Consider the following 25,472-nt stretch of genomic DNA (forward strand, 5'->3'; position numbering starts at 1 on the left):
TAGTTTCTTTTCAGCAATTTATTTATTCCTGTTTTCTTAATTGTATTATGTGTTCGTTTATTACTAATTGGTTTGATATCCTTGGGTTATCGGGCATGGGCCTGGCCAACCCGCATTCGAAAATCCAAGGGTATCACAAAAGTGCAGAATAACCCTAGAAAATGACTGAATTACCCTAAAAGGGTGTGAATGTTGTATTTTGACCAGAAAATGACTATTTTACCCCAAGAGATTTTATATCACCATTTGATTATGGTAAAAGTCCATTTTACCCTTTTGAGTTTAATATTATTATTTGACCATGCAAAAAGACCATTATACCCTTGTGAACTCTAGTGAAGTTTCTGGGTCACGTGGTGTCAGAAAGGGGAATAGCGGTAGATCCAGCCAAGATTTCAGCAGTGGTTGAGTGGGGACAACCCACTTCACCTACCGAGATTCAGAATTTTCTCGGATTGGCCGGATATTATCATAGGTTCATCCAGGGGTTCTCAAAGATAGCGGGACCACTCACTCATCTGACTAAGAAGGGTGTACGATTTGTGTGGGATAAACACTATCAGAAAGCTTTTGATGAGCTGAAGACTAAGTTGACTTCTGCACCGGTCTTGTCTACCCCACAGAGCGGGATGGAGTATCTTGTCTACACAGATGCTTCTTTGTAGGGTCTTGGATGTGTTTTGATGTAGGAGGAACGACCGATTTCGTATGGATCTCGTAAGTTTAAGCCTCATGAGCTTAATTATCTAACACATGATTTGGAGATGGCAGCTGTGGTATTTGCCTTACGTATCTGGAGGCATTATCTGTTGGGTGAGTCTTTCAGATTATTTAGTGATCACAAAAGTCTGCAATATTTGTTCACTCAGCAGGAGCTGAATATGAGACAACGCAGATGGTTGGAGTTTGTGAAAGACTATCACTTCTCTATACGGTACCATCTAGGGAAAGTGAATGTGGTGGCGGATGCACTCAGCCGCTGACCTGTTGCTAGCCTTTCTGTGCTATTCACTACTGAGTGGGACGCTTTGAAGACGATGGATGAGTTGTCGGATGCTTTCATGGCTTGCATGGTAGTTACACCTTCTATCATTCACAAGGTTTTGAAGGCACAACTTACGGATCAGCAGTGCATTGACAAAATTGCGGAGATAACTTCTGGGGAGGTTCTATTTTACTATGTTGGGACTGATGGAGGTTTGAGGTACAAGGGACGTTTAGTGGTACCTTATGCTGATGATTTAAAGAAGGATGTGGTGACTGAGACTCATCGCTCTGAGTTTTCTGTTCATCCAGGAGGTGACAGGATGTATCAGGATATGAAGCGGCAATTTTGGTAGGCAGGTATGCAGAGGGACATTGCTCTATTTATCTCTCAGTGTAGTACTTGTCAGATGGTTAAGATTGATCATCAGAGGCCGCCAGGAGCTCTACACCCACTATCTATACCGGAGTGGAAATGGGAGAACATTTATGGATTTTGTGGAGGGATTGCCTAATTCCTTTAAGGATCATAATTCCATTTGGGTCATTGTGGACAGATTGACTAAATCAGCTCATTTTTTGCCTATTCGCACTGACTTCATTTCAGAGCAGTTGGCGAGGCTGTACATTACAGAGATTGTAAAGCTGCATGGCATTCCATTGTTTATTATATCGAATAGGGATTTGAGCTTTGTGTTAGGATTTGGAAGAATTTTCAGCAGGCTTTGGGTACAGAATTGTATCTTAGCACTGCTTATCATCCTCAAACTGATGGACAGACTGAGAAGGTGAATCAGATCATGGAGGATATGCTTCGGTCGTGTGTTCTTGATTTCAAGGGCCACTGGAAGGATTATTTGCCACTTGTGGAGTTTGCATATAACAATAGTTTACAGAAGACTATTGGTATGGCACCATTTGAGGCATTGTACGACCGACCATGTCCATCACCTGTTTGTTAGATAGAGGATGATGAGAGCAGATTCTTGGGTCCAGAGTTCATCAAGGATATTTCTGAGAAGATCACTCTTATTAGGGATCGCATGTGTACTGCCCAGAGTAGGCAGAAGAGTTAAGCGGATCGTCGCACTCGTACTTTGGAGTTTCAGGTTGGGGATCTGGTTCTACTCAAGGTGTCTCCAGTGAAAGGTGTAATGCGCTTTGGGAAGAAAGTGAAGTTGTCTCTGTGATTTGTCGGTCCCTTCATGATTACGGATCGAGTTGGAGCTGTCGTTTATCGGTTGGCACTTCTGGATTATTAGGATCACGTACATAATGTGTTTCATGTTTCCATGTTGGTGAAATTTTTGCGAGATGAGGATCGGTATCAGCATATCGATGTTAGGGAGATTGAGTTGTAGTCGGATACAACTTACTTGGAGCCACCGTGTTATATTGTCGACCATCGGGATCAAATCCTTTGTAATAAGGTTATCCCTTTGGTACGTGTTCAGTGGAGTCATCACAATGAGGCTAAATCTACTTGGGAATAGGAGGATGTGATTCGCTTGGACGAAGGTAAGAGCGAATTCCGAGGACGAAATTCCTTTTGTTAGGGGGGAATAATGCAATACCCTTAATTTTAAAAGGATAGTTTCGGCAATTTTACTATTATTTTATGGCATTTTTATTCGGATTCATTGCTTAAATGTTTAATTATTTTTATTTTATTGAGTTTTTTAGTTAATTTTTTTTATTTTATTTAAATTCTTTGCTTAATTGTTTTATTGAATTGTGTTTTTGTGTACTTAATGATATGCTTACATAGTAATTTAATTGAGTTATTTTTCTTTTATTATCAAATGCTTATGTGGAATTTAATTGGTTGTTTTATTAAGTGTTTAATTAGGGTTTTGTATTTGTCTTTTAAGAAATTACTGATGAGCACTGAAAAGTGCACATTTAAACCCGTTAAACTTAAGCATTCTAGTACCTTTATCTATCTTACTTTGCCGTTTTAGACTTATTACGTGTTATTTATATTTTCAGGCACTAATCCCAAAATTGAGCTAACTCAGCCAAATAAGAGCTTAATTGAAGCAATCCTGAGATAAACCAACGGAGGGAGCAAAGTGGAGAAAGAAAGGAGCAAAAAGGAATCAAAGTTGTGCAGCTGAAAAGTTCGATCGATCCAACTTAGAGTTCGATCGATCCAACTTAGAGTTCGATCGATCGAACATCTATGATCGATCACAGTACTTCTCGATAGATCCAACCTTGGCCTTTGCTGAAATTCCAAGTTCGATCGATCCAACATCACCTTCGATCGATCGAACCCTATTTTGTCCTATTCAAATGATTGATCTTATCCACAGCTGTACGCCTACCAACCACTTTTGTCCTTTTCCCCATATATATCTTCGATATATCTCAGCTTTGTCCTTATCCGGAGGAGTCAGACCACTTCGATCGATCCAAGATGCAGTTCGATCGATCGAACCCATCTTCGATCGATCCAAGTTAAGGTTCGATCGATCGAATTTCCTCCAGCGAGAAAAAGTTAAAGTCCAGCTCATTTATTCCGTCCTTCACCCAATCATTGGAGAATATGCCTTGCAAGACCACAGCTCATCATAGGGTGTATTTGACCTACCTATATAAGGAATATGATACACTTTTTGGGGAGGAGTCTAGAGTCTCTTGTCACACACTGAAAATCATTTTTTGGAGGCTATTCTTGGAGAGGAAGAAGGGAGGAAGCTAGAGCAACCATTGGAGGAGATTTTCACCAACAAGGAGCAGCCATGGAGTTAGCCCTTGAGGGTTGGATCATCACTACCATGAGTGGCTAGACATCTTCTTGGGGCTAGAGTTAGCCCCAAGCATGCTTTCTATACTCTAATCTTGTGTATTATTGAGGGATTAGTGTTGTATGATACATCTTGATATTCATGTATATATAAATCTTGATTATTTCATGGTTTGTATGGTTTAATGCTTCCAATTGACTATTCTATTCTACCCATATGTCTATGTATGCTAGAGTAGGATATTCATGTGCTTATCTCTAGATTTAGTGTTTTTGATGCATGTCTATGTGTATTGATGCTATAGATCTAGAGATTATCAAGATGATATGCTTAATGAATGCTATTTTGGTTCATTTGATGGTTTATGCCTATTCTTGATGGTTTGTGCCTCTCCCTAGTCTAGATAGCTTTATTTTCATGCTAGTAGTGTAGATTTAGTGTAGTGGTAGTATAATGTTAGATGGGAGGACAATCTACTCTTGAAATTTGATGTTCCATGCTTGTGAGTCCAAGTAGCATATTCCTCTAATATTGTGTTGCATGTGAATTGTGAGCTTAATGAAGGATTAATGACTTGTTTTGATCTATTGTGCTAACCCCATGTTGTCTAGACAATATATGCTCTATTATTTAGATATATTGTGCTCTTCACATGTTGTTTAGACAATACTTGCTTGATTTGTCATCCTTGCCAATTGAATCAACTTAATGCACACACACCCTTATCATATTGCAACACATCCATTACCCTCAATTGATAACTTGTTAGTAGTATAGAAAAGTATCGCTTGGTGGTGATCTCTACACCCCAAGATCTCTCTCTCTCTTGTTTACCTCATATTATTTTATTTAGTTGAATTCAATTTAGTATCATCAACCAATCAATCAACAATTGTGTGATCATTCGACTTACTAACCCTAATTACCATAGTTTCACAATTCGATACACCATCAAATCCCTTGGGACGATCCCTACTCGCCCTATCTATATTTTATATAGAGAAAGGTAGTAGTGGCTTTCTATAAATGTAAAACTTGGCCACCTCCTAAATTCACACACAACTCTTCAAACTTGACTTGGTATCGCGACCCTTGTAAAAAAGGACACCGGTCAATTACGTTGAGGGTTTTAGTCGACTTTTAATTAGCTTGGAATTAGGATTAGGGTTTTCATTGACGTCTATAAGTATATGAGTTGTATCTGCCTAGGGTTTTAAGACACACATTCAGTTTCGAGAACAGAGAGAGTTTTGTAAGACTCGAAAGAAGCAAAGAGAGGAGAACAAGGGTTTAGCTTGGACTAAGGCTGAACCAAGGAAGGATTAAAAGGGGTTGTTTGTGTGTTGAACCAAGGAGGAAACAGAGGAGTTGGAACAGTAGGAATTGCCAACAGTTTAGGAAGATGACGGTGTAAGTTTCAGACTGAGACTTAAAGGCAAATTCTATTCCTAATTCTCTCTCTTCGACTCGTGTTTTTTACATGCCTAACTCAATTCCAGGGGTAGATGAACATTAAAATTAAACTGGTTCGCATGATTGAATTGTTCTAAGCAGTATGTGTTTATGAACTGTCAATTGTTTGTTTTAATTTTTCTTTGCATTTTTTCTTGTTTTAATTGAAGTTGATTATTGATGAATGTTTTTTAAATTCTCTAGAACACTGGAACTTAATTTTAAATCAGTAGAAACCTTGACAATGGAGGACAAAAGTGATGGAAATCGCCGGAGATGAAACCGATGAAGGAAAACGAGTGAACTGGGCAAACTGGACAAGGTGGCGGCTCCCCACAAGGGTGGAGCCGGTTCCAAGGGCTGTGGAGGTGGTTCCACATGGCGTGGAGGTGGTTCCACACAAGGGGGAGGCGGCTCCACCCTTTTTTGATGCAGTTTTGGCGTATTTTCGCTTCTGGGTTTGTTTTTTTTTACTATTCCGGGGTAATCAGAGGCTGTGCAGGGGAAGTTGGATGGTATCTAAGGTCTTGTTAAAGTTACAGAGAGCAGGATAAGGGATAATGAACCACCTAGGGTTTATATCTTGAGCAGTATAAAAATCTTACATAATTTTGGTACACTGTTTTGGAGGTGGAGGATTTAAATTGTTTAAACTTATCTGTTGCAATTTTTCTGTGAATGGATTTATAGTTTAATTCATGTTCCCGTGGTAAAAAATAAGTATGTTAGATTATAGAATTATTATATGCTTATAAAGGATAAATTGACGTATACATGTGTTAAATGTAATATCAATTCTTGGATAGTTGTGTAGTGGTATAAAGTAAACATGTTCAATTATATATTTTGATTATGCTTATCACAGATTAAAGGATGTTTATACTTATTCTCTGTGCTATAAATTATGAGAGAATCATGTAACAGTGGTATAAGACAAGCATGTTAGTTTACAAAATTCTATTATGCCTTGTATGGAATTAATTGATGTAAACATTTATTTATGTTCTGTCAGTTATATGAATTCTGTGGATTAGTTGGTATTTACATTCGTTATCTGTATTATCAATACTGGATGGATGGATTGTGTGCATCGGTATGGGACGGTGGCATACTAGGGACAGATTAGTTTCAAAATACTAAATCCTACCTATACGGAATAAGGGAATGGATTATAAAATAAATCATACTTATATTTAAGTCAGATAAACTAAAACAAAGTTGGGTGACTAACTGGATTACTTGCTATGGATGTGTAAGTCAGTGTAGCTGAACAAACTGGACGGCTTACTGGATTTCTTATGGATGGATAGGATATGACTTAAAATATGTTTTTATGGTACCGCGATATGAGCTTGAGTCTCAGAGTCGACGGTTAGGGAACGTATATGCAGTAGGATGCGTAATTGGCTATGTTGGTTGAGGAATACCCTGTTAGGCTTAGGTAATCATGCCCACTCAGGTGCGTTTTGCATGTTGCCTTCTACTCAAGTTGAGACCCTCATCATAATCCAGTGAGAGTCCCATAGTGTGGATATATATATATATATATTTACGGACTACATAGTTATTGTTGAGTTGGTTAAGATGTACATGCGTATCGAGTCTCTATTCGGATTGTAGTAGGATAGAACTTGTTCGTCGTCCCGACCCACTTCTATTTTTCAGGTGTTCGACAATCCAGTCGTAGGCTTGATCATTGTGATACCCCCGAATTTTCGAATGCGGGTTGGCCAGGCCCACGCCTGAATACCCGAGGATATCAAAACAAATTGATAATAAATGAACACAGAGTACAAAAGAATAAAGAAGAATAAATAAAATACTGACAAGAAACTAAAATGATAATCTAATAATAAACCTCATAATATATTTCCATTAATTAATAAACTCTTCTGATACAACTGATCCTCCAAAATACAACTCGGGAATCCATACTGTGTGGACCCCTAGAAAATCCAAACTAAACAAATGACAGTAATCTGAAACAGGAAACTGAATCATAAAGGAACTCCTATGTAGCATCGGAAGAATGAAGTAGACTGATCCCCGCTCAGCACGAACAACCTCTACTCGTGATGAACACCTGAAAAATAATGGTGGGTCAGGCCCACAAACAAGTTCTACTCTACTATAGTCCAAGCAGAGATCCGATACACGTATACATCCTAGTCAATCCAACAGTAACTAGTAGTCCGTATATATATATATATATATACACACTAAAGGAACCTCACTAGACTATAGGGTTGTCTCAACCTGAATAGTAGGCAACATGCAAAACGCACATATAGTGGGCATGAGTACCTAGACCTACCAGGGTACATAATTACACTATATCTAGCTACACATCCCTAGCGATATACGCGCCCTAACCATTGATCCTGAGACTCAAGCTCATATTATGGCATCATACTTATATATATAAAATCTAGTAACCATCCTATCCAATATAAATTAATCCTCCATAAGTCATTAAACTTGTTCAGCTGACCTGACTTGAATATAAGTAGGACTTAACATTTTAGTTAATTCATTCCCTTATATAATAAATTAATCCTCCATAAGTCATTCAACTTGTTCAGCTGACCTAACTTAAATATAAGTAGGACTTAACATTTTAGTTAATCCATTCCTTTATATAAAATAGGTAGGACTTAACTGATAAGTTAATCCATCCCTAGAATGCCACCGTCCCATACCGGTGCATTAAACCACACAATCTAATAATTGATGTAACAATTAAGGAAATACATCAAACATTTCATAAATAACTATGATAAATATGATATCAAGTTATCACATAATAGGAATGACTTATTATTTCTTTAAACTTCCTATATCATATGTCCTATACAAACTGAATCTTATACATGATGATATTTTATTATACCGTTAAATAAGGATTCTTTATATTCAATTCATCCTACACATTTAATCTTAATTGCTAAAATATTTTAAAAGATTAAATCCATTCGTTTGTTTAAAACATTCAAATAGCAAGCATCATTATGATTGAATCTATTTAAATTTATTAAAACCCAAACCTAGTCCCTATTTAATGTTCGGGAATCCTAGGCATGTTTCTACGTTCCATCATTCCATAGATATGAAAAATACATAATTTAAACATGTAAAAATTCACATAAGAAATCAAATCAAAATCATGCATTTTATCAATTCATAACACAAGAACAGATTTGAACCGATTTCATAAAACCTATGTTCTAACCCAATTAAACATGCATAATTATTTAATTTTATGTGTTTAATAAATTCTGGAATTTCCTAGGCATGTACAGAAATACGAATCAAAGGGAAAGAGATAGAAGAAGAACTTGCCTTAAACTTTCGGATCGAAAGTTAAACTTCTTCTTCCTTGATCTTCTCTCTATTGGGTTTTTCTCCTCATTACTTCATTTTCCTTTTTCCCTCTCTAACACTATCTTTCCAGTATATATCATGTGAATATTTCTAATCCCCTTTTATAACCTATAATTATATATTTATAGGCTAAATAAAATAACCCTAACCCTTTTCCCAATCCAAGTCAACTAAAAAAAAAATGAAAATAAAAATATTAAAAAGGTAAGTAAAATATGTTACGTATATAATTTATATATATGTTTATTAAATAAATAAATTATACACATTCCATTATTTATTAATGGATTATCCAATAATATTTAAGTTACCATAATATTATAAAGTAACTTAAAACATAACACGTATCAAATCTATGTATATTTTTATTATTTAAATAAACATATACATCAGATTAAATATTACTACCCAAATTACCATAAAAGTAATTAATAAATTACTTTATCTTTTATATATATATTAAAAAGGTAAGTAAAATATGTTACGTATATAATTTATGTATATGTTTATTAAATAAATAAATTATAGACATTCCATTATTTATTAATGAATTATTCAATAATACTTAAGTTACCATAATATTATAAAGTAACTTAAAACATAACACGTATCAAATCTATGTATATTTTTATTATTTAAATATAAAACATATATATCAGATTAAATATTACTACCCAAGTTACCATAAAAATAATTAATAAATTATTTTCCTTTTTATATATGTATATAATATATATCTATATATATACATACATTATCCATGGGTAATAATCCATACACATCCAACCTCCTATCCAAGTAGTGCATGGGACCCAATTGGTTGGCCCATTACTACTAACCATAACCATAAAAGAAAAATAAAATAAAATAATAAAAGAAAAGAAAATAATTAATTTACAATTAATCAAAACACCATTTAAGCACATAATCTAATTAAACAATTAACACATAGACAAATACAAATAATACATAGACACATAATCAAATAATCAAGTAATACCTAATTGAATTAAACACAAAAACAATTAGTCAAATAATTAATTAAATAATTAAAAAATACAATTAAAACAAATAAATAAATACCGAGACTATCCTTTTAAAATTACGGGTATTACATTCTTCCCCCCTAATAAAAGGAATTCCGTCCTCGGAATTCGCCCTTACTTTCTTCCATTATGCTTGGAAACTGTGAGCGAAAAACATTCTCATATTCTTAAATAGACGCAACCTCACTATAAGGGCTCCACTTAACTCCAATATGCCAAGTGGTATACAGAGTTCTTATATTTTAAGAAACACAATAATCATACAATGCGTAGGTTGTATCAAATAACAACGTAATCTTCCTATGTCGACAAGGGAATGATCTACATACCTCCGAGTGCCATAGAATATACGCACAAACTCCTATGCACGCAGCGCTAATAATTTGGTAACGCTAATTCAGAGGTGACTGCCTCAATTGCGAAACAAAATCTTCTAAAAGTCAATGTAATAAGTAAAATCGACCTTTCTCCAAAAATTGTCTTTCTTCCTACATAAAAAACAGAATGAGCAAACTACTCCCTGATAGAAAAACTCTAGTATACGAGTTCAACTATTTACAACATCCTACTGTTGCCTCCCAACTGCGCGCAGTTCAATATAAAGGGAAGTATCTATTTTCGACATATTTTTAAATGAAGTCGAGGTTTGATTGTACAACCTTTACTTCCATTTCCAACCAACAAATGAGAGGTATGCATTGTGAAAGATATAAAACCTCCAAAGTTGTCACACTAACCTCCTTGTGCCAACAATATCACAGACAAAATTCCGACAAGTGAAGTAAACACTTCCAACAGTCCATGAAAATCTAGGATATACGCCTCAAACATATCCTTTATGGTCTAATTTAATCTCTCGATTAATTCCTCCGTCTATATATATGAAGTAGAGCTGCTGCTCCGAAATCTTCATAAGGCTCCTTCGAAATAGCACTTTGCATCCACTAATATGGACATCCACATGCTATAACACCACTATCACTGAACTATATAACTACTACGAAGTTCTAAAATAAGCATCACTCAAATTTATGTCCTCAAGCAATCTTTCTCAATCCACCACTTGGATTCCATATGGAAAATTGAAATTCCAAATCAACGTCGATCCTTTCCACCAACTATCACTCCTGTTTAGTTCAACTTCCATATTTGTTATAGGAAGTGGCTAAAGATTTCTATGATATCTAATGATCAACTTTCCACCTTTGTAGCAGGTTTTACACTTAAGGCAATTATATATGCATCCTTATCCGTATCTGTTCACCAAAACCGACATTTGATGTCATGATGTACCTTCTAACCGTCTGAGCACACCGAGAAAAATTATAAACTTTCTAGCTTAGTCGCCCGACCGTCATATCATTATTTATAGAAACTACTAAATCCTCCTCGAGTACCTTAAACTCCATCTGAGTAAGGTAATACCGTCTCCAAGGTTAGCTCCAATATTCAAAGTTGACATTCTCAACTACCGTAGTAATAACAACTGTTACTATTACACTTGTTATAAATGCATCTGATAACTCAACAACTAACCAAAAGATTTAAATATTCTATCGTTTGTTGAGAGCATCCATTTACATCATTGCTTTCACCAGACAGAACTTGATATAAAGTGTGAATCAGCAGTGTAATCTATCTAAACCGTCTCGTGATCCATGAACTGAAGTCTTACCAGTTCGAAATAGACAAAAATCAAGCTGACCTAATGTATCAGTCAACCAATATCCCATCCAGAATCCTGACCCTTGTGTAAAATCAGAAATCCCGCAACTAAATTCGTAAAATGCTTTCTTATTTCCACTTTAGTATAGGAAATGGCTGCAAATGATCTAATGATCTTTGATGGTCCATCTCTACTATCTAATAAATATTAGACTTGGAGATCAATCACTATGTCCCTTCTCCTGCTAATCGTGAAGCATCATGTTTCCACCAGGATGAAGAACTAAAAGTTGTGAAACTCAGTCCGTGCATCCTCCATCCAATTTGTCTATAGAAAGTACCGTTAGTCTGATACCACCAGATTTCGTCTGTACCCAACGTTTAAATTGGAACATCTTCAAAAGCGAATTCTATAACTAAATCTATCTACCACTGATCCGTGATAAACTTGCCGATATTGAAAATCAATCGGTAATTTCATTTATCAATAGCCAACTATGACTTTAACTCAACAAAAGTTAACAAACTATGACCTTTCCATACATACCATGCACCTCATCTTTATATAAGTATTTGGTCTCACCATCTTGTCTTTGACACACCCTGCTTCTTTAAGGCAAGTTAATGACAATCCGACTTCTTTGTTTAACTTCAAAAGAATTTGAAATCTTTCCATCCTCTACATAAGTCATCAATTTCCTTGCAACAGCTAATTGTTGCAAATTGTGACTAAAAAAAAAAAAAAATTCCATATTATTTATGGAAATTAAGAGACTTAGTTTCCTCCTCCGTGTGCAACACCGGCAAATTCCTCCTAATGACATACCCTCTTGAATAAATTCTTGATTAAGAATTTACTAATGAATATTTATTCAGTCTCCTATCCTCACTCGATGTCATTCCAATAAATACTTAATTCAGTACTAAATCCTCCTTCCGACTTGGTAACAACTTCTGAAATTTTCAAGAAGATGTTCAGCAAATCCAGCACCTCTGACATATCATCATGGCGTTACAGTGATCTTTATTTACTACCATCTCACGCATCCCAAAAAATTAACAACCACCATTATCATGGCGTTGTAATATGACACAAATCCATACCTAGAGTAAAGTATATCAAACAAATCGTTCTAAATTGTTTGACTCGTAGTGATGGTTTAATTATCCCATCCCAAAACACACCATAATGACACATGTCTAGGTCCAATAGATTGGCTAGATTTATGTGTATCTACCAAATCCTACGACCGTATGCTCACAAATCTAGCGTAAATAGCGCTATTACACTATGTTATTAAAACAATAATTGGTTGATCACACACTTATGTCCCAACTAAACCACATACCAAATCCCGAATAATTAACAAAAATAAAAATAAAACACGTATGATAAACACAATAAAACAAAATATACTCCTACTTAGGACATCGTTCTTTCTAGAAAAGAGAATCTCATTTGAAATCAACTTTACTAGATTGTTTCAAATTTTCCTTTTTATAGTTTTGTAAATAATCATCCAACCTCGAAACATATCCTTTAAAATATAGCTTAAAAACACAAATATTTGCCTAAGCAAATACCAAGGGCTTAACCCTCATCCTCCTTATATGCAGAATGTAAACTGTCTAACTTGGCTTTATAAAGCAAGTTAGAACGTCACAACATAATACCAATGCCCTCTTGTATATGATTTAAAAATTATGTATTTTGTTCTGATAAGAACACATTCGATCCTCAAACTCCTGAACAATACTTCTTATATACCTCTTTTAGAGATGATAAAAAAAAACTTAATTATATGTTAGATTGATCAACTCCAATTCTACTAATAACATTCGCTATACTACTAGCAATTCAAATCACCTCGCGCGATCATCCATTTTCAAGATTTAGTACCCTCTCTATTGGATACACATAAATCTCCTCTATTAGGATCCTCTTCGGCTCCTACTCCTCGTTTGTCTCCTTTTTGAGATCAACTGAAGTTGTGTTAGCCCCGATATGCGATGACCTATCACGTACACCTAAATCCTTCCTTGACTTATACTTTTAAAGTAACGCCGAACGAACCCAAACCATCCATCCCTAACTTTGCCTTCTGGCAACGAAATTGATAACGTACTCCTTTACTCCTTTGGGTCTTTATCGTTTTCGCCTTGGACCCATCCTTTTCCTAGTGCCAACCATTCTACGACTATAGAATATAATTGACATCAGCTCCTCCTAACAAACCGTAAATAGAGTACAACGAATCCTAATACGGGTTCTAAGTTTTAAGAGACGCAACGCGGAAGTCACATAACGAAAGACACTCCTAAGGACACTTGAACCTGGAGTGCTCTGATACCAACTGTGATACCCCCGAAAATCCGAATGCGGGTTGGCCAGGCCCACGCCCGAATACCCGATGATATCAAAACAAATTGATAATAAATGAACACAGAGTATAAAATAATTAAAAAGAATAAATAAAATGCTGACAAGAAACTAAAATGATAATCTAATAATAAACCTCATAATATATTTTCATTAATTAATAAACTCTTCTGATACAACTGATCCTCCAAAATACAACTCGGGAATCCATACTGTGTGGACCCCAAGGCAAGTTCAACGGTCTCAAAACGCTTATTCTAAAAGAGAATGAATTTGCCTTTTTTGTTTATTAGTTTGCTCACCAACTTTAGTTGGCTCTTGTTGCTGTGGCAAAGAATCATGGCCAGATCTTCACTTTTTTCTTATTTGTTGCTAATGTGGTGAATGTAGTTGGAGCCTCATGTAAACGTCGTGATATGCTTCGAGAGAAACAAATTGAAAAAGTTATTGAAGGACTTAACAATGGTGAGCTTTCAAGTGGGCAAGGCTTAAATCAGAGTACTTCTTTTATATGTGCAGGAGACACTCGTTGGGGCTCACATTATGGTACTATAATGAGCTTAATTACAATGTTCTCATCTGTAATTATGTTCTTGAGATTATCGAAGCGGATGGATTTAGATCCGATCAAAGAGGTGAAACAACTATTCTTCTTGGGACAATACAATCCAATAATTTTGTATTCAATCTCCATTTAATGAAGGCATTGTTGGAAATGACAAATGAATTATCAAAAGCATTACAAAAAAGATCAAAATATCGTGAATGTTATGTGTTTAGTCAAAATATGTAAGCAACGATTACAAATGATAAGGGATGATGGATGTGATTCTTTACTCGAAGAAGTTTCTTCATTTTGTGAGAGACATGTGATTGATGTTCCTAACATAAATGACATTTTCTTTGCTCAAGGTCGATATTATTCTTTTTAAGTTTTCTAAAATCTAATTTGCCTTTTACAATTTTTGAAAAATATAGTTAGAGAAAATATTTCTCTCTGAAATTCAAATCGAATGTAAAAGAGAGATAGTGGGCCTTACTTGTGTAAGGTTGTTGGCCACACATCCTCCCCTCAAATTTCAAATTTGAAGTTTTGTTTTTTGTTTTTTTTTTTCCTGCCTATAAGCAATTTCGAATTTAAAGTTAAAATATGTATTCTTGCGTATTTTTAAATAAGCAAACTAAATAGGTGATACTTGTTGAGCAAAATCAAACTCATATTGGCCCAATTTGATACTTATATTATTTAGCCCAATTTGATACTTACATTGGCCCAATCTGATGGGATTGCATTTGGTCTAATAAATTACTTTTTTATGACAAATTTTAATTGTGAATCTTCGTGGCTTTCTAATTTAGATCTTCCATTGCAAGATTAATGACATTTTATTTAACCCACGTATGAATCTTTCATTGCAAGATTAATGACTTCTCCATTATATTGTGAAATTTGGTCTACATTCTTAATATGGAAGACCCAACAACTCTAGCTATATAAAAAGGATCATTAACTTTTGAAATTTTACACACTCACATTCAACATCTCTCTCTATTTTTCTTTATTTTGAATATGTAATCAACGAGTTGTTCATGAATAGCTCATTTTTTGTGCATTGGTTAAGCAAATGAATTAAACAAGTCGATATTGAACAATATTAGGCTAAGCTCATGAATATTTAAACTCATGTAAGCTTGTATTTGTTCGTGAATATAAGTTCGTATAGGCTCGTGAACACATTCACAAACATAAGTTTAATCTCATGAAAATAATTTTGTGTAAGCTCGTATAAGTTCATGAATAAGCCAAAACAATCTTAAATACAAACTAAAATCTATCCCAAATGACTTTTGCTATTCAAAAAGACTAATCCGAGCATGAGGTTTTTAAAATAATAAAGAGCCGAGCTTGAGCTCAGCTTTTCAAACTTATCACGATCCCAAATCGAGCCCGAACAGACTTAAGCCTGGCTAAGCTCGGTTGATTTACAACCTTAACTATAAGGACTCGTTTAACATGCGTTTTGTTTCTACTGTTTTTGTTTTTAGGCTGCTACGATGTCGATTTTGGCAATAAAAACATGTTTGGTGCGACCTTGTTTTATTTTAGCACTTCCTGAACATTGGCCCTGGTTTCTGCAGTTTTTGTTTTTAGGCTGCTACGGTGTCGACTTTGGCAACAAAAACATGTTCCTTATTTTATTTTACATAGTGCTAAATCACTTCATGAATAGTGGCCCAAAACTATAACGGTAGCGCAACATGGGTCAAAAAGAAAACCAAAGCATCGTTCCCAAACGTGTTTCCGATTTTTTTCTAAAACACTCCTACAGCAAAAATACTGTTTCATTTTAGCAAAAAACAAAATGTCTAAAACAAAAACCATGCCAAACGGACCCTAAGGCATCGTCCACCAGAAATATAATTTGTTCTTGATAAGACGATACAAGGCATCCTCTGGTGTTTGTGTAGTCCCATCTTTGGATGCCAACAGAACCAAAAATGGAGCAAGAAAACTTGACCAAACCAAAAATGGAAAAAGAAAACTGGACGAAACAAAAAAGACACCACAAGGGTCTGCTCTCTAGTAAAGGTAGTAGTTATAAAGTTTGGAACACACACAGCATATTAGTCCTTCATTTCGTCATCTTAAGTTCTGGAGATGTGAAAAAAAAAAAAACAAGGTCGGAAGAAGAGAAGGTGATAAAATTTGCCAAAAGATTATTTGCTAGGTACATATATTAACAAAAAAATAATTCAATTGCATAGATTTTATTTTTGATTGATCATAATTTAAACAATCTTCCATTTAAAGAAATATATTTAAATAAAATCAAGCTTCCATTTTAAATAAGCTTCCATTTTTTAAAAAATTATATATATACACACTATACATTTGGTAGGTACATTTATTAAAAAAAAAAAAAAAATCAATTACATAAATCTTATTTTTGATTGATCAGAATTTAAGCAAGCTTCCATTTTAAAAAAATATATATTCAAGCTTGGACTTTAAACAAGCTTCCAATTTTGTTTATTTTTATTATATATACACACTATACCTTTGGTAGGTACATTTATAAAGAAAAAAACAAGTTGGTACATTTATTAAGAAAAAAACAAGTAGGTAAAATTATTAAGAAAAAAACAATTGAATTACGAAGATGTTATTTTTGATTGATCAAATTTTAAACAAGCTTCCATTTTATGTAATTTATTTATCAAATCTAAAAAAATTAAGCAAATTTATTTAGAAAAACCCAAACAATTTATATATATTATATATAAAAAAGTAGTGCCGGGGACCAAGTCATCCAGTTGGCACGCCAGATGGTGGGGCCCCTCCAGTATTGAGCTCGGCAATAATGAGAAGCAAAAAAATTCTATTATTAAGATGTTTGTAATGATATATTTTATCAATGTGAGATTTTGTTAAGTATTCAAATTTTTAAGAATCAGAAAGTATTAATGTTGCTATCAAGTTATTCAGCCATGATTGCCCAACTTGACGGGTCTACCCCATTGAGAAATTCAACCCTGATGGTAAATATTGAATCGGCACTCTTCCTTGATTTAGGCCAAGTAAACTAGAAATATCAAAGATCGATCAATTCTACTCCATGTTAATTGACTCCTTAATTGATTGAACAAATGCCACAAACACATAGATTTACTTGAATATTCAGAAGATTGTTTTAATATTTTCTGAGTCTGTCACAGTGAATAAAAATTAATAGATCTCTCTCTCTCATTTGGCATATGAACAAATTTGGACTTGGATTCACTTATAAGCTAGATCCACCTAAACATATGAAAATTAAAAAAGTAAATCAAGAAGGGTGTAGCAGAGTGATTGACACTGATTTTTATCTGAAAATTTTGATGGTGAGAGGGAGAGGCACATAATACTCTCTCACTAAAAACCACTCTACAAAACCAGCCCCCCCTCTCTCTCTATATCTTCATATGCATTTTTTTGGGTGAAAAAAAAAAAAAAACAGAAAAAGAAAAAGAAAAAGGGAGAGGACTCATCAATATATGTACTAGTACTAACATGGCAACATGCATGCATGTAAACACCACACACACACACAGGTGGCTTAATTGAAAACCAGAAGTTGACTTAGAAAATATATAGTTTGGAAAAAAAAGGTATTGAATAGTCTGATAATTGCGTGACAGATGTAAGACAGGACCAGTGCATGTACCCATGGGTAGATCATGAGTTAAAAAAATTAAAGAAAATTGTATAATCAATATTAATGTGTAACTATAGAGAATTATACTATACAAAAGTCTCATTTGTATTAAAACAGAAAGTATTGCAATATATCTATATATATATATATAATGATTTCCAGTATCTTGTGTGTGTGTAGACAGTAGATATATATATATATAAATCGAGAGGCAATCACCAAGGAGTTATTTATCATGCTATGCAGATTGCAGTCTTTAAATCAAGGAGCGCTCCATCGTTTTCAAACACATTGACTGAATGTCCATGAAGTTCTTCCATTTTTTAAATTTTTTTTAAGCTCTGTTTGTTTGAAAGTGAAATATTTTTAATTGTTGTAAAATATTTAGGAAACAAAATAAATATTAAAATTTAACAAAATAATTATATTTAGGAAACAAAATAAATATTAAAATTTAACAAAATAATTTACATATCAATTTTTGAAAAGTTATTTTACATGTCTCGTTCCATGGACTCGTCCTTAGACCTTTATTAAACACCGAAAAAATAAAAATAAAAAAAAATATTTTTCGTTAAAACAAACGGAACCTTAATATTAAAAAATATAAGCACATATATAAATATATATTTCTTTGTGACTTTGTGAGAAAAAAAGAGACTAAAAAATTAATGACATTATGATCACCAATAAGAAATTATTTAACCTGCAAAATATGACTAAGCAACTGATTAATGAGGCACATAAGTAGTGGTCCATTACTGTTACCTCGAGATATCGGTACTGCTGAACTAAAAAAGGAAGAAATTATATATATATATATATGAGACCAATGGAGAAATAGAAAAGTTTATCATAAAGCCTTGAGCTGTACTACGATCAGTTTGTGGCACAACGCAAAGATCAGTATATTGAGGCTGACATGAGAAGAAGAGAGCCAAATGTAGCCAAGGACAACTTGCCGGAGTATGATTGATCGATGGCATGCCGGTGATCACTTGCCGGCAAGTCATCCTTGGCTGCAATCCACTCTCTTACCTCTTCATGCAAAACTCCCATACGCATATATATTTTAGCCAACTCCTCTGGTTCTGTGGTGTGTTAGTGTTGAAACACACACATATATATAAGAAGGAATGGTTATGGATAAATGGGAATTTTCCTGGAATATCAATATATTCTCAGCCCAAAATCAATTTTCCAAAGAGGTTAGTTATTGCTGTGCCACCCAAAGGGAATGACTGAAGATAGGCCCTTGAAATCATCCATTTTTTCGTGTCATCCAAAAGTTTCCTCTTATAGTTGGAGCAACTGTTGGCTCTAGCTAAATTAATATGGTCCCACTTGGTGTAGAGTAAAGTTGGTCTTTAATTGGTTTGGTTGAATGCTTAGTGGGAATAGAATCACGCCAGAAATTTGTCATGCTTCGAATGTGAATGTCAATGGGGGTTTTGATGCAATATTTTGGAAACTCAATGCACCCTCTTGTAACAATCTTTTTTTGATCAGTTAATTTATCATTTTACTATTTTGCCCTTATAAAGAATATTTTAGAATTTCGACATCCCGATGAAGATAAAAAAGCACTGAATTACCATATAAACAAAAAATATTGAACTAATAGTATTGATTGTAATTCTAGGGACATGGTTTTATTACAAAAACTTGGTTTGAATGCCTTGGAAATATCCAATATCTGATTGGTTTGTCTACTAAATTCGCAAATAAAATTGAGATCATGTAATAATGACAAATTATACAATAAATAAAAAAAAAAACTCCAATTTATTAAAGAATAAGAAAAAGAAAACAAGTAGAGCAAGCGACAAAAGCTATTGGGGGAATCCTTTTGCTTTGTTGTTTCGCTAATTGTAGAGTCAGTGGGTTTATTTCTGGCTATTCGCGTATGGTGGTTTCATATAAAATCGAGGAAGGCAATAGCTTTGATTGGTGGAGAAATCAGAGACTTTTGATGCTAATATTCGGCCAATCAAATTGTTTCATATCTTTGACCACCATTTGGATTTTATGCACTTGATTCTTCATTAAAGAAACTTTTCTCATGTTCGTGTTTGATAATGGTTTTATTTATTATTGTTATTATTATTTTTTGCCGCCTAGGAGTAGTTTCCGTAATTCAAATGTCTTCCAACTAATCAGAATCAAGCAATCCCAAAACTTCAAAAATATATATACTCCTATGTTTTTTTGGGGCATAAATTCCATTAAATAAATAATAAAAACAAAAAAATTCTATTATTTTTTATGTGCATATAAATCTCTATGGTTTCAATATTTGGAGTAAATTATCCCCTAATCAACTTTTACAATTTTTTTTTGGACAAAGTACACTGACCTCCCTGATATTAGAACAAATTACATATACGACAATTGACCTTTATTACTTTAATCTAAGCGACACCTCCGGCCATTAATGAAAATTCAAAAATGACTAAGTTGTCTTTTTTCTTATGTTAAAAGATCTCAATAACCTTACATTTTAAATGGGAACTGAAGTGTCAATGAAATGCAAATTGGGGAGTATTAATTTTCATACAAATTTAATATTATATATATATATATATATATATATATATATATATTTCCTAAGTTTTTTATTTTTTATGGTTTGATTAGGTTTCTTTTTTCTCAAGTGGTATGGTAATATTGTTTTTACAGGAAGGGATAAAAAGAAGGTAATTGTCTCCCCCATCAAATCCTTTATTTCAAAACCCTAATCACAGCCACTCCCCCCCTACCCCTCCGCCTCCACCACTGCTTGCTGCCGCCGCCACTCCCCACCTTCTCTCCACTCTCCCTCCCTCCCTACGGCTTCCTAATTTCTTCTAACTATATTGTACTATTTTATATCACACACACATATATAATATTTGTAACATCACATATGAACATAGGCTCTTCTTTGCCTGAAACCGAGGCTCGATCAAAAGCCTTTGCTTGGGCCAAAATCTGGTACCATATATATAAAAAGAGAGATTGAAATGAAAACCATAGAGGGATAAATTGTTCAGATGGAAGATATGACTATAAAAATAAAAAATAATAATAATAAAAAAACTTGTTAAAGGACATTTTTGCTTTATTCATCATAATTCTCTACTATAATCTGAGTACCAAATCTTTAACACCAGTCTCTTCACTGCTTACACCTAACTCTCCATATCATGTTATATCTCCATCATACTCAAAGATATAGCACACAAAAGCAATCCACAAAACAAATATACATTTTAAGAAGTTAATTAGACGGCTAACAACAGGCGGGCCAAACGACATTGTGACACTGAACAAAGCAAAAGCAATGAGTTTAAGACTAGATGAGAGAAGGTTTTTCTTTCAAATACCTTAAGCAGCAAAGATGTTCCCCTCATAAAGCAAACATCAAGAATGGGCTACTTACAAGGTTAAGATCATCTTCCAAAAGCATTTAAGCTAACATACATACAATGTCCTTTCTTTCATTTTTTACCCTGAATGTGGTAAAATTTTATTGATACAAAAGTACAGAGAAGCAGCCCTTAGGCACATAACAAGAACGATAAAAACATACCATCCAAGGCAAATTATATTTAGAAAATAGGTTGCAAGCTAGCCTGCTCCAAGTTCTGCAGATGGAGCAGAGCATCACAAAGTAAGAAATCAGCAAACCAGGCCCAAACTGATTTGGCCAGAGAACAAGACCAAAATAAATGGTCTCTTCCATCTTCAGCTCCAAAACAGTTGTGACAAATTGAAGACAAGGAAATCCCTCCCTTTTTTTTTTTTTTCTTTTCAAATCAATTATAGAAGGATGAGCATTCTGCAATATCAGTGCTACTGCAACAGAAACTCTAGGTCTGCAATTGTTTCAAGCAAGTTTGTACCAGTCAACTCTTTCATTCCAAATTCTACAGTGATTCCAAGCTGACTTAAAGTTAAACTTTCCATGGTTCCAAAGGATCTGCAAAAGAGGAAAATCTTCTGAGATGTTGCAAAATCTCACCAGGCCATTCTGTTGGAATGGTCCATTGATTCCCCTCCAAAAGGACAGAGACACCATCATTTCTCTAAACACTGAGCCACTAAGTCTTCTATAGCGATACAAGCTCATAATTGACTTTCCATCCAGCCAAGGATCCAGGAATAAGCTAGTATCCCTACCAGTACCAATCTGGAACTCCACATGGTCAAGGGGATGGGTTCAGGACAGGTTTGAGTGAACCCTACCCCACCCTGTTAAGAAATACTACACCTATCTCGATTAAGAAATAGGGATGGGTTTTTGGTAAGAATACCATCCCCGTCCCAGGAAGGAAAGAACTCGGGCCCAATTGTATGATCTCTCCACCCCTTTAGTGTGTGTGTGTTGAGAGTTCAAGTCCCACTAGGGACATGTGGATAATAGGTGTGTGTTTGCTTGAACCTTAAAATAAAATCCTTTATTGGGATTTTTAGACTTTTTCCCACCAGAGATGGCAGAAAGTAGAGTAAATTACAAAAATTCCTTATGCTATTAAAATTTTGCAACCAACCCTCTAAAACTATCAAAAGTTGCAGCCAATCCCTTATCATTATGTATCAATTAACGACTATCAAAATGACCTTAACTTTGTTCAAAAATAATTTACAAAAATTCCTTATGCTATTAAACTTTTGCAACACACCCTCTAAAACTATCAAAAGTTGCAGCCAATCCCTTACTATCATGTCTCAATTAACAACTATCAAAATGACCTTAACTTTGTTCAAAAATAATAATAAATGAATAAAAATAAATACAAAACAATGTACATTACTATTTTTTACTTCACTTGTGCCAAAAGAACAAAATTTGAACGTGTCATGGAACTTTTGAAAATTTTGGAAACTTGGACTAAAAAACTTTCAAGCATTTTCATTCACATCTTACTAAAAAGAAAAATAAAAGTAGTATTTGCATTCCCTATTTATCTTAGCATCAAATTAGAGCAATATAATAACAAAAAAGAAGAAGAATTTGAAGCTAAAAACATTGACTCGAGTTCATAATGACTAATTAGTAAAGAAAGCATGCAAAACCTGAGTAAAATAATATATCACCAAAGATTTAAAAGTAAGAAGAAGAAAAAAGGAGTTAGCTACCTAAGGACAAAACTTCACAAAATTTAAAGTAAAGTTTATTGAGGAGCCAATTTTCAGCAAGCAAGTTGTTATTGAAGAGCCCATTTTCTTGTTGATATGCATGGAAATTGAGCTATTTTTTACATTCATAATCAAAATGATGGCACATGGAAGATGTAGTGATTTAGTACTTAAATGAAAAAAATCTCAAAAGTAAGACTCCCTAAAGAAAGTTTTTAGAATTTATTTGTCTTTCAATGAGAAAAATAGGACTTGGTAGTAATTTACCCTAAGATAAAGTTTCAAATTAATTACCATAAGCAGCACCAATGAATCTACAGGTTACAAAGAAAGTTTCAACTAAACATTAACAAAAAATTATCCAAAGGTGACTATAATCAAGAAAAAGAATAAAAAATTACAAAAAAGAACAATTCAAATATCATTATTAAAGTTATCTGCATTAAAAGGACCAAAAACACAAATATCTCTAAAGATCATATGATTACAGCACAAAAATTAGAGAGCACAGATAAAAAATTACAAAAATTAGAACTAAGATATCAGTTCTAATACAAGTATTAACTGTATTATGCTGAGAATTCAATTATTGGTTGAGCTTTAACACATTTGTAGATTGAAAATGAGAAATTACTGGAAAAAAGTAAAAAAGACATGACATCACACACAAACCTGTTTAATTAAACTCAAAATTAGATCCGATGTGAAGAAATTCTGAAATAGAGTTCTGCACTCAATTTATTAAAGCACCGAGAGTATTGGTTATACATTCCAAAAATTATGCCAAAAGTCTGTAAATGAAAATTTAGTTAAATTAGCGAATATTAGAAAAACAAAACAAAGACAAAACCCTTACTGTAGCGAACTTGAGTTTTTTTAGGTCAACCTTGTGATGACTCATGAATCATGATTGAGTCCAGTATTATATTAGTTAGGTCCATTCTCAAAATACAACTTATCTGATTGCTCAATTTGAATCCGATAATATAGAAAGGGGTATAAATTAAGCAAAAATGCAACAGCTCGTCCTCTTATTGGAAAGTATACCGAAAGTGTTAGATTGAATTAGACTGAAATAGCTTCACTAATTTGAATAGCAATCTAACCCTTTCCTCGTTCCGTTTGGGATTAAAACCTTAGTTATTTGCAAATCTTCACCAAAATGCGAGTCTGAAACAAAACCACTGGAATTAAAAACCCTAAGATTCGTAGATGACAAAAAACTGCAAAACTCAATCATAACAATGAGAGAAAATAAAATGTTGAGTAGATAGAGAAACGTATATATAGATAGAGTATGCAGAGTGTAAACACACGAAAACAGAAAACCCTAAGTTTGATCGTTATGAAATCGTACCTCACGAACCCTCTCCTTGCTCTCAATGGCACAGCTTCGTCTTCGATATTAAATGTGTGGGATTGTACAGAGAGAGGAGACGGAATCTACCGAATTTGTGTGTTGTCTGTGGGCTATATGTTTGTGACTCGTGGTGGGGAAATTTGAACCAATGAGTGTTATTTCTGGTGCAACTTGGGTTGAGTAACCGAACCCAATTCAAGCTCTAACTCGATTTTTTATGGGCTTCGCCAATTATTTTTATAATTAGAATTACCTTTGGGTTAAAAAATCTCAACCCAATTTTAATTATGATTGGGCTTAGGTTGAAGTACTAGTAATTCGAGTCAACCCGAACCCGAATTCTAATATTAATTTAAATACATTATATAAAAAATTTAAATTATGATTACTTTTTCTTTTTTTTCAACTTTTTTTTTTTTTTTTTGTTAAATCTTAACTTATTGCATGTTAGCATTTAAGAAAATTAATTTTTTAAAAATTTATTTGTAATTTATTAAAAATTTACAAAAAATCTTTAAACTTTTTCTTGTTTTAGAGTAATTTAATCTAAAACTAATTCAAGATCATATTAAATTTTTGGTATAAAGATTAGTCATATGAGTAACCCGAAATAATCCGAAATTTTAACCCGGAATATAAGCCAGAGTTGCAAGCCCGAATTTAAAAGTAGAAGAATGGGTTGGGCTCGGGTTAAGTAGTTAAGGTTGATGATAGGGTTAGGGTTGAGCTTGGGTTTAGCATTTCATTTGGTGGATTGGGCTCAAGTATACTTCAAACCCGTCCAACCTACCCGAGTTGCAGCCCTAGTTATTTCCAACCAATTGAAATTAATCAAGGCTCGAAGACTATTTTGGGTGGTCCACAAAGTCTCCGAGGTTTAACATAATCTTCTACTTTTAATTTTTTTTTTTATTATTTTAAATCCTCTTGAAAAAAAAAAAAAAAAAAAAAAAAAAGAAGAAGGTTTAACATAAAATTTTGTAACTATCAAATTTATTACAAAGTCATGCAATAATCAAGAAAATTCCCTTTAATATAAATTTTTTTAAAAAAATTCATTTTAGGTTTTAATTTGTTTGTATTTTTTTAAAAAAATTATACACCATTAAAGTAATGTTATAATAATAAAAATTCCCT

General features: G+C 33.7%; 1 long non-coding RNA gene across 1 annotated transcript; it reads right to left on the bottom strand.

Moving 5' to 3' along the window:
- Positions 1 to 21,203: 21,203 nt before the first annotated feature.
- LOC132276971 (uncharacterized) lies at positions 21,204 to 24,505 on the bottom strand. The gene is made up of 3 exons (XR_009470967.1): positions 24,333 to 24,505; positions 23,648 to 24,145; positions 21,204 to 21,815 (listed from the first exon to the last, which is right to left on the bottom strand). It is a non-coding gene; the product is annotated as an uncharacterized LOC132276971 (long non-coding RNA).
- Between the last annotated feature and the right edge of the window lie 967 nt (positions 24,506 to 25,472).

This window comes from Cornus florida, unplaced genomic scaffold, assembly GCF_030987335.1.
Source record: "Cornus florida cultivar Cherokee Brave unplaced genomic scaffold, ASM3098733v1 CherokeeBrave_3.0.0_Hap2_Chr10, whole genome shotgun sequence".
NCBI classification, from domain to species: domain Eukaryota; kingdom Viridiplantae; phylum Streptophyta; class Magnoliopsida; order Cornales; family Cornaceae; genus Cornus; species Cornus florida.